The 8,991-nt window shown below is 48.3% G+C and overlaps 1 pseudogene; it reads right to left on the reverse strand.

The window, feature by feature from the left end:
- Nucleotides 1–742: 742 nt before the first annotated feature.
- On the reverse strand, nucleotides 743–5,617 carry LOC145340837 (zona pellucida sperm-binding protein 4-like; annotated as a pseudogene).
- Nucleotides 5,618–8,991: the final 3,374 nt, after the last annotated feature.

The raw sequence follows: 8,991 nt of genomic DNA on the forward strand, positions 1-8,991 counted from the left end.
CTGGGGCAGTCTGATGGTTGGACTAGGGATTGGAAAACTTGTTGGACCATCCCATCCAGAACTACATCATTGTTTCAGGGCAACTTCTGAAGCTGTGTGGGAATCTATCCCTTAAGATGGATAACTCATGCATCTTAATCTCTCTTCCTCCCCCAGGAAGTTCAACTTGTACAAAGCAATTGATGAAAACTAGCAAATTGGGGGAAAATGTTCTGAAAAGTAATTTGTCACTGATCCATAATGGTTTAAGTATTCATGTTCTTGGATTTCTGGACAACGTTTGTGGCTGCTAATAAAGATTGGGGGTTTTCAGATCCTAAACAAGGACCTGATACTCATCGTCTTGTCCACTATCTACCCCAAGGCTATGGGGCAGGGAGAAGTGGTACTAAGCAGACAGTCCTTTCAAAGACTGGTGTGGGCAGGTGAATTGCCAATTCTGCAGCAAGGTTGTGTTAGAGCCTCTGATACAATGTTTGTGATCAAGGGTGACTCAACCACTGGAGCCAGAAGCTCCAAGATTCACCATCACCTGGATTGCATGGTCCACAAACAAGAGTTTGTATTATTTGAAAAGCCTGGATCAAGCAGGATGCAGTAGAGGCAATGAGTAAATCATGAAAACAATGATAGTATCTCATACTTTTGTATCTTCTTGCTTTGAAGTAGTGTCTACAATCCTTAGCCAGCTGAAAACAATTCTACAACACCCAGGACACATTCATCTGAAGTTTATTTTTGTTCAGATTCTGCACTGAGAAGCAACAGCTCTTGGTCTCTTCATGTACACTGTAACCATCACCACCAGCAGGCACAGGGACACCATCATGAAGCCAATGGCTACTCCTTGCACAAGCCAAGCAGCAGATTCAGCAGCACCTAATGGAAGATTAGAAGACATTATATTCCAGAGAGCTCACAGGTGGACTATTGAAAAGTCTCTACTTACCACTTGCTTCATGTTGTTTCTTGGACTGAAGTCCCTCATCTTCCAGGATGATGGGGCCAGGAGCACTCACTAATGTTCCCTCATGGTCATGGGTACTCCTGCGTCTCTCTATTGGGAAGAGAAATCAGACAGTTCAGACGCAATACAGATTAATTTTCTAAAATCCTCAAGTGATGAGAACAGATTGTCTACACTCCCTTCATATTATGGATTGTCATTTATAGAGTTTGTCAAAAATGCCTAGACTAACCCTCACTCTGATCAAACTTTAGCACAAGTGCAGAAATCCTGAAATGGTGTCAGGCTCTGCCACACTGCACAAGCGTTAGTGAAATCAGTCATCTTGCTAACACATTCACAACATTGCTATTAGATTCCAAGTTTCAGGGTGACATCTGAGCACTAACTGATGTCAAACATCAAGGCTTGTTTAGGGTGGTCTTTCGGGCCAAACAAGTAAACTAACTTAAATTACGTTCAGACAAAGCAAAAGGGGGCAGCTCCCCTTGATATTTCAGCTCATCACTTGACAATTCTTGTGACAGTTTACGTATTGATGACACTACAGTTCCAAGAACATTTAGATCCCTAGCCACATGTTGGATACAACTCACTACAAATTGCTACATTGCCAACTAAGCTTGGTGGCACCCTTGTTTCAGGCAGAGCAGACCCATGTTTGCAATGATGGGCATTCAGAGGGGGGCAGACAGACCCACAGTTGGAGCACCCACTGATAGAAAGGCTCCTCCCATTGATAGAGGGATGCTGAGGGATAGAGGAATCCCCCAGTCACAGCACACTAACCAGATATTCCATTCAAACATCATCTCTGCCTGTCTTAGTGAAGCATCATCCTGATTCAGGAGAGATCAAACAAGAACTCACTTGGGACACATTTGGGTGTACAGTCATCCTGAGCAGAGGGTGAGCAGACCCCAGCACTGCAGTGCAGGTAAACCTAGAATGGAAAGGAGATATTTTAGGGGATCATGTTCCTGGATAAACCAGGCTGTTAAGGAGCCAGGCAGAAAGGGAGGCTTGGCTGGGATTTCTCTTGCTTACCTGTCCAGTGAGAGGCTGCTCTGACTCTCTGTCCAAGAAAACAAATGTTTTCAGTTCAAACCGCTTGTGATGTGTTGGGAACTTCAGGCCAGAAAACATGAGTGGGTGTAGGAGAGTCTGATAGTCATCACCTTCATAGGGACACCTGGAACAGTCAGCAAATGGTGTCAGAGCAGGGAGGGGTATCTGATCTGTTAAATATCAATAACATTCGTTTGGGGCCACTGGTGTTGTGTTCCAGAGGTGATTCCATTCTTTCAATGAAAGATTTCCCAATTTGTTCATTCCATTATTCCAAACTGGGAGAATTCCATGTGGGATATTACTGGAAGTCAGGAATGTTTCGGACCAAGAAACTGGTGCTGAAATGTATTAAAACTACTCACCACAGGTGGCAGGTGCCATTCACAATGATCTGACTGGGAATCTCCACGGGTTGTTATCCCAGTGGTTCTAATGCTCTACAATGTAAAAAACATGGTACACATTGACCTGTACCTGGAGAATGTACCATGGGGGGCCACCAAAGTGCTGCAGATGTCATTGCAGAGGAAATAGAAGTAGAAATGGAGACAGCATGTTTGTTTCATCTTGCTAAAGACTAGTTTCTGGAATACATTGGTGTCTGCACCCATTGTACCAGCCACAAGTCAGCAAGGGGTCATATGGGTTCTTGAAGGGAGCAGATCCATTTGGCCAAGTGCAGCCCATGTGACCTCTCTGGAATTGTCCAAAACCCTCACTGATCAGCAGAGGCAACTCTGCACCAGTTTATGGCCATTTGGTGAGGGCAAGAGATAAGAAGCAGTCCAGTCATTTCAGTGTCCAAAAACAATTAGCCCTCCCATTCACACTCCTTACCCATCCACCAGCAGACTCCATTGCACCTCATGGTTTGGGGCTGGCACAGGAGTTGCCCAGCAGTCATGCAGCCTCAGGACAAGCGTTGGGTCACTGCGACCCAGGACACGGACCTCCACAAACACTGCCTCCTGAAGGATTCTCCAAATGGGGTACTCACTGTCCACATACCATGACCTGTAGTCACCATCTGAGAGGCACACACACAAGAACCAGTCACTCCCTGGATGGATACATTCCCACTAATCCCATTCTCCATTCCCCAGGGCACCTCTACCTTTTGCTATTCGCAGTTCCAGTTTCAGAATCCCATCTTCTGAAGCAGGAGGTGGTGGAGAAACCGTGTAAACTGTGACATTGATCTGTAAGCCAGTCTCTTGCCTCCCTCTGTACTTGCACTGGACGTGCAGACTGCAGACAGACACAAGTAGTTGCAGCTTCATTCAGTAACACATCCCCTCCAATACCAACTCCTCCCACCATCCTCCTACCCAAAGGTGCTGTCCCGAGTTATTGAGCCCAGCTTCCCAGTCTCAATCATCCTCTTGCCCAAGACATCTGTTTCATAGACCAAGGTTCCATCTTCCTCCTGCAATGAAGAGGCTGCTGAATAAGAAGCTGGCTCACTTACTGGGAGAACACCTCGACCCTTCAATACTCACCCGCTTGCTGGAGCCACAAGAGGTGACTGGAAAGCGGAAGGCCGCAAGTTGCCCAGTGGTTAGTTTAGGCTGGCACTCAGCCTCTTGTCCATCTCTCACATACAGGGATGACAGGTTGAGGGGAGGACGGGTCAGGTTCTTGGAGATCACGATGATGAAATGACCATCAGCTGTACACACTGCAAGAGAGAATTTATTACCACTGCTCCTATTGGTGGTTAGGGGCCTCAGATCATTGAGGAAGTGTTAACTCAAAAAGCTATAAACAACTATTATTGGTAGTAGTAATGAACAACAATCAAGTTATTGGAACACGTCCAGTCTTGTTGAGCCCAACAGTTACTCAATGTGCACCGATATTCACACTGCTGCACATGCAGTGTCCCCCAGCCCCTGCAGACTTCAGAATTGTCTTGATCCCCATTACCAAAATACATCACCTCCCCATCAAACACCATCAGCCTTGACTGCGCATTCTGCTGACCTTCTGTTATTACAGGACTCCCCCATTCATTATCCAGCCTTTATGCCACTTGCATCTCATACTTTCCATAGCCAGCATCCACTCTATTCCATTAAATAACCTTCTGTTACATCAACATATCCAGCACAACATCAATGGCAATCCTTGATTCCCAAGTACCTGTTTTTCTTTATCAAATCTCAATCCTTACTACTGACAGGTAACACACCCATATTTTGGGAGGGATGATGTCAAGAAAACCCTTCCACCATCTCTCCCCTCACAAGCTGAGCTGCAAGCAATCCAGACCAGGTGACCCATCTACCCCGAGCACAGCCAGACTCAATTGTCACTCCAGTATCTCAGATTCTAGCTCATTAAGAGTGTTCAAGCCTTACCCTACACCTCTGAAGGTGCAATGGGCAGAAAACAATAGTCAGAGGCTCAGGTTACTTTGTTGACTGCTATTTTACTGTCAATGCCTCTTAATCCTTGTGAGCTGATTTTCACTTAGCAATTACACCTCCCCAGCAAGGCCACTTTTCTATTGAGTCAAGAACAAACTAATTAAGGGAGTTCTCCTAAACAATTACCATCCAGTCCCCAGGATTTCCCTGGGGATGTTGTTCTTTTACTGCTCTGGTTATTTGGAGGTCTATAGACTACTCCAAGTCACATCATTGCACAAACATGATCTACACAGTAGAGGTGGCCAATCACAGGCTTGGCAAACCAAAAAGAAAATCTCAACAGGTTTGACAGCCTCTGAGGGGAGAAAGGAGCTGATGTTCCGACTCCAGAGTTTTGACAGAGAGTCATGGAATCAAAACATCAGCTCTTTTCTCTCCTTACAGATGTTATCAGACCTGCTGCGATTTTCCAGCATTCTCTTGTTTCCAGATTCCAGCATCCACAGACATGGTTAAACTGGGCCATTGGGATGTCTCAGGGTGAGCACTATCAGTATAGGGTCACTCACTGTGGAACTGGGGTAAATATGACCAAACTGAAGCACATTTGCTGATCCCATGCCGGAGATTCTCTCTAACTCCAGTCACAGAGCCTCCCACCTTCAGAACTCGGTCTAAAACCATCCAAACCACTCAGTCAGCTCCTTCACTCAAACTGAGGATTCCCTCCGTTCCTACACTTCACACAGTGAGGCAGCAATAAATACCCCATTTCCCAGTTAGATTCTCTCCTCTCTCTGTCCCCACTAGACTGGGGGGGGGCGGGGGTGAGTCTGGTTGTTACCTGGGCTCTTTCTCAGACTGGAGAAACAGCGATGGGGGCTGGAGCTCCGGGGATCAGAGCAGTAACCCTGGGGATACACTCAGCGCTGCTGATCCCGGAGTGACCACATCCCAATCTCCAGCCTGCCTCTGGGACACAAACACCATCCCTCCCCAGGAGGAGCGGCTGGCCTGAGGGTGAGGAGGCGGCCAGGGAGCAGAGAGCCCCCATCCCGGCCAGGGAACCAGGACAATCCCTTCCCCCAAACACCAGCCCGGTTTCTAGCCGGGAATCCAGCTGCAACCCCATTGCAGAGGCTCCCTGTCCCCCGGGATACTCGGGAAGAGATTCCACCTCTTCAATCAGATCCAATTCCCCCCTCATCTTTTGGGTGGGTCTTTTGGGTGGGCCAAACAAGTAAACAAACTTAAATTACGTTCGGACAAAGAAAAAGGGGGCAGCTCCCCAAAAGGAGGGGGAACGGCCCGAACAGAAACAAAAGGTACAAAGGAAACTTAAAACACGTCAAATCAAAGTGTGATTCTCGGGGTCTATAACACACACCATCCCCTGCGGTGCCCATCGGGCACGGAAAGCCTCGACAGTGCCCGCGGACACCGCGTGCTCCCTCTCCAGGGACACCTGGCCATGAACGTACCCATGGTAGAGGGGCAGACAGTCAGGATGGACCCCCCCCCCCCCCCCCCCGCCACGATCGCCCACTGCCTGGACCTGTTGATGGCGCGTTTCGCCAGGCCCAGGAGCAGGTTGACGAGGAGGTCGGCGTCCCTCCCCTCCCCTCTCCGCACCGGGTGTCCGGAGATCAGGAGTGTGGGACTGAAATGCAAACAGAACATCAATAAAAGGTTCTTCAGGAAATCAAAAAGGGAGTGCAATCTATAACACAAAAAGTAGACGTGGTCCACGGACCAATGGTCCAAGGGAGAATGAGGGAAGAAATGAAATGAGGTGGAGGGTGAATGCGTGGCTGAGGGACTGGTGTAGAGGGCAGGGATTTCGGTTCCTAGATCACTGGGACCTCTTTAGGGGTAGGTGGGACCTCTATAGTAGGGACGGGTGGCACTTAAATACCAGGGGGACTAGTATCTTGGCGGGAAGACTGGCTAAGGCTACCGGGGGGACTTTAAACTAGAAAGGATGGGGGGAGGGAACTGTGATGGGGAAACTGGGACGGAGGAGGTTCGCTCCCAGGTAGGGGAGGACCGCAGGCAGTATGGGAGGGAGGTTAGACAGGTGGTGGAGATGGGAAATGCCCAGACTGAGGGGCTGAAGTGTATATATTTTAATGCAAGGAGTATAGTGAATAAGGTAGATGAGCTTAGGGCGTGGATTGCTGCTTGGGAATGTGATGTGGTGGCCATTACGGAGACTTGGATGTCTCAGGGACAGGACTGGGTACTTCAGGTGCCAGGCTTCAGGTGCTTCAGGAAGGACAGGGAGGGTGGCAGAAGGGGTGGTGGCGTGGCACTGTTGATCAGGGATAGTGTCATGGCTACAGAGAAAGAGGATGTTGTGGAGGGACTGTCTACAGAATCTCTGTGGGTGGAAGTTAGGAACAGCAAAGGGTCAAAAACTTTGCTGGGTGTAATCTATAGGCCGCCCAATAGTGACAGGGAAGTTGAAGTGCAAATAGGAAAACAGATTCTGGAGAGATGTTTTAATAACAGAGTTGTCGTGATGGGAGACTTCAATTTCCCAAACATCGACTGGAATATCCCTAGGGTAAGGGGTTTGGATGGGGAGGAGTTTGTTAGGTGTGTTCAGGAAGGTTTCCTGACACAGTATGTGGACAAGCCTACGAGGGGAGAGGCTGTACTTGACCTGGTACTGGCGAATGAACCAGGGCAGGTGATGGATCTTTCGGTAGGAGAGCATCTTGGATATGGTGACCATAATTCTATCTCCTTCACAATTGCGTTGGAACGAGATAGGATCAGGCAGGCTAGGAAGGTGTTTGTCTGGGGTAAGGGGAGATACGAAGAAGTCACGAAGTTACTTGGACAAATAAACTGGAAGGAGGCGTTCTTAGGGAAAAGTACCGAAGGAAGGTGGCAGATACTCAAGGAATGTGTGTCTGGAACTCTGAATGACAACGTTCCGATGAGACAAGGGGGTTTTGGTGGGTCGAGGGAACCGTGGTGCACAAAGGCTGTGTTGAACCTAGTCAGGAAGAAAAGGAAGGTGTACAAGAGGTTCAGGGAATTAGGAGATGTTAAAGATCTTGAGGAGTATAAGGACTGTAGGAGGGAACTTAAAAGTGAAATTAGGAGAGCCAGAAGGGGTCATGAGAAGACCTTGGCGGGTAAGATTAAGGAGAATCCCAAGGCCTTCTATAAATATGTGAAAGGTAAAAGGATAAGAAGAGAAGGGATAGGACCTATAAAAGGTGAGGGGGGAAAGGTTTGTGTGGAACCAGAAGAAATGGCGGAGGTGCTTAACGAGTACTTCGCCTCAGTATTCACGGTGGAAGCCGATCTGGGAGATTTTGTTATGGATTTGCAGCAGATGGAAAGGATTGAGTATGTGAATATTAAGGAGGAGGATGTGTTGGAACTTTTGAATTCTATCAAGGTAGATAAGTCGCCGGGACCAGATGGGATGTACCCCAGGATACTGCGGGAGGCGAGGGAAGAGATTGCAGAGCCCCTGGCGATGATCTTTGCGTCGTCAATGGAGACGGGAGAGGTTCCAGAGGATTGGAGGATTGCGGATGTAGTTCCTATTTTTAAGAAAGGGAACAGAGATAGCCCGGGAAATTACCGACCGGTGAGTCTGACCTCAGTGGTTGGTAAGCTGATGGAGAGGCTTCTGAGGGACAAGATTTACGAACATTTGGAGAGGTTTGACATGATCAGGAATAGTCAGCATGGATTTGTCAAGGGCAGGTCGTGCCTTACAAGCCTAGTTGAGTTCTTCGATAATGTGACTGAACACATTGACGAAGGAAGTGCCGTGGACGTAGTGTACATGGACTTCAGCAAGGCATTTGATAAGGTCCCCCATGCAAGACTTCTTGAGAAGGTGAGAGGGCATGGGATCCAAGGGCCTTTGGCCTTGTGGATCCAGAACTGGCTTGCCTGCAGAAGGCAGAGAGTGGTTGTGGATGGGGCTTTTTCTGAATGGAGGTCAGTCACCAGCGGAGTGCCTCAAGGATCTGTTCTGGGACCCTTGTTGTTTGTCATTTTCATAAATGACCTGGATGAGGAAGTGGAGGGATGGGTAAGTAAGTTCGCTGATGACACGAAGGTCGGTGGTGTTGTGGATGATCTGGAAGGATGGCAAAAGTTGCAGCAGGACATAGATAGGATGCAGGACTGGGCGGAGAAGTGGCAGATGGACTTCGACGCGGATAAATGTGTAGTCGTCCATTTTGGCAGAACCAACGGGATGAACGAGTACACTATCAAGGGCAGAAGTCTGAGTAGTGTTGAGGAGCAGAAGGATCTTGGGGTCCGGGTCCACAGGACTCTTAAATCGGCCTCGCAGGTTTAGGAGGTGGTCAAGAAGGCGTATGGTGTACTGGCCTTCATTAATCGAGGGATTGAGTTTAGGAGTCGGGAGGTAATGCTGGAACTTTATAAGACCCTTGTCAGGCCTCATTTGGAGTATTGTGCGCAGTTCTGGTCGCCTCACTATAGGAAAGATGTAGAAGCTATTGAAAGGGTGCAGAGGAGATTTACAAGGATGTTGCCTGGACTGGGAGGCATGCCTTATGAAGTTAGGTTGTGGGAGCTGGG

This window comes from Carcharhinus amblyrhynchos, unplaced genomic scaffold (genome assembly GCF_965287045.1).
Source record: "Carcharhinus amblyrhynchos unplaced genomic scaffold, sCarAmb.v2.hapA chromosome_1494, whole genome shotgun sequence".
NCBI classification, from domain to species: domain Eukaryota; kingdom Metazoa; phylum Chordata; class Chondrichthyes; order Carcharhiniformes; family Carcharhinidae; genus Carcharhinus; species Carcharhinus amblyrhynchos.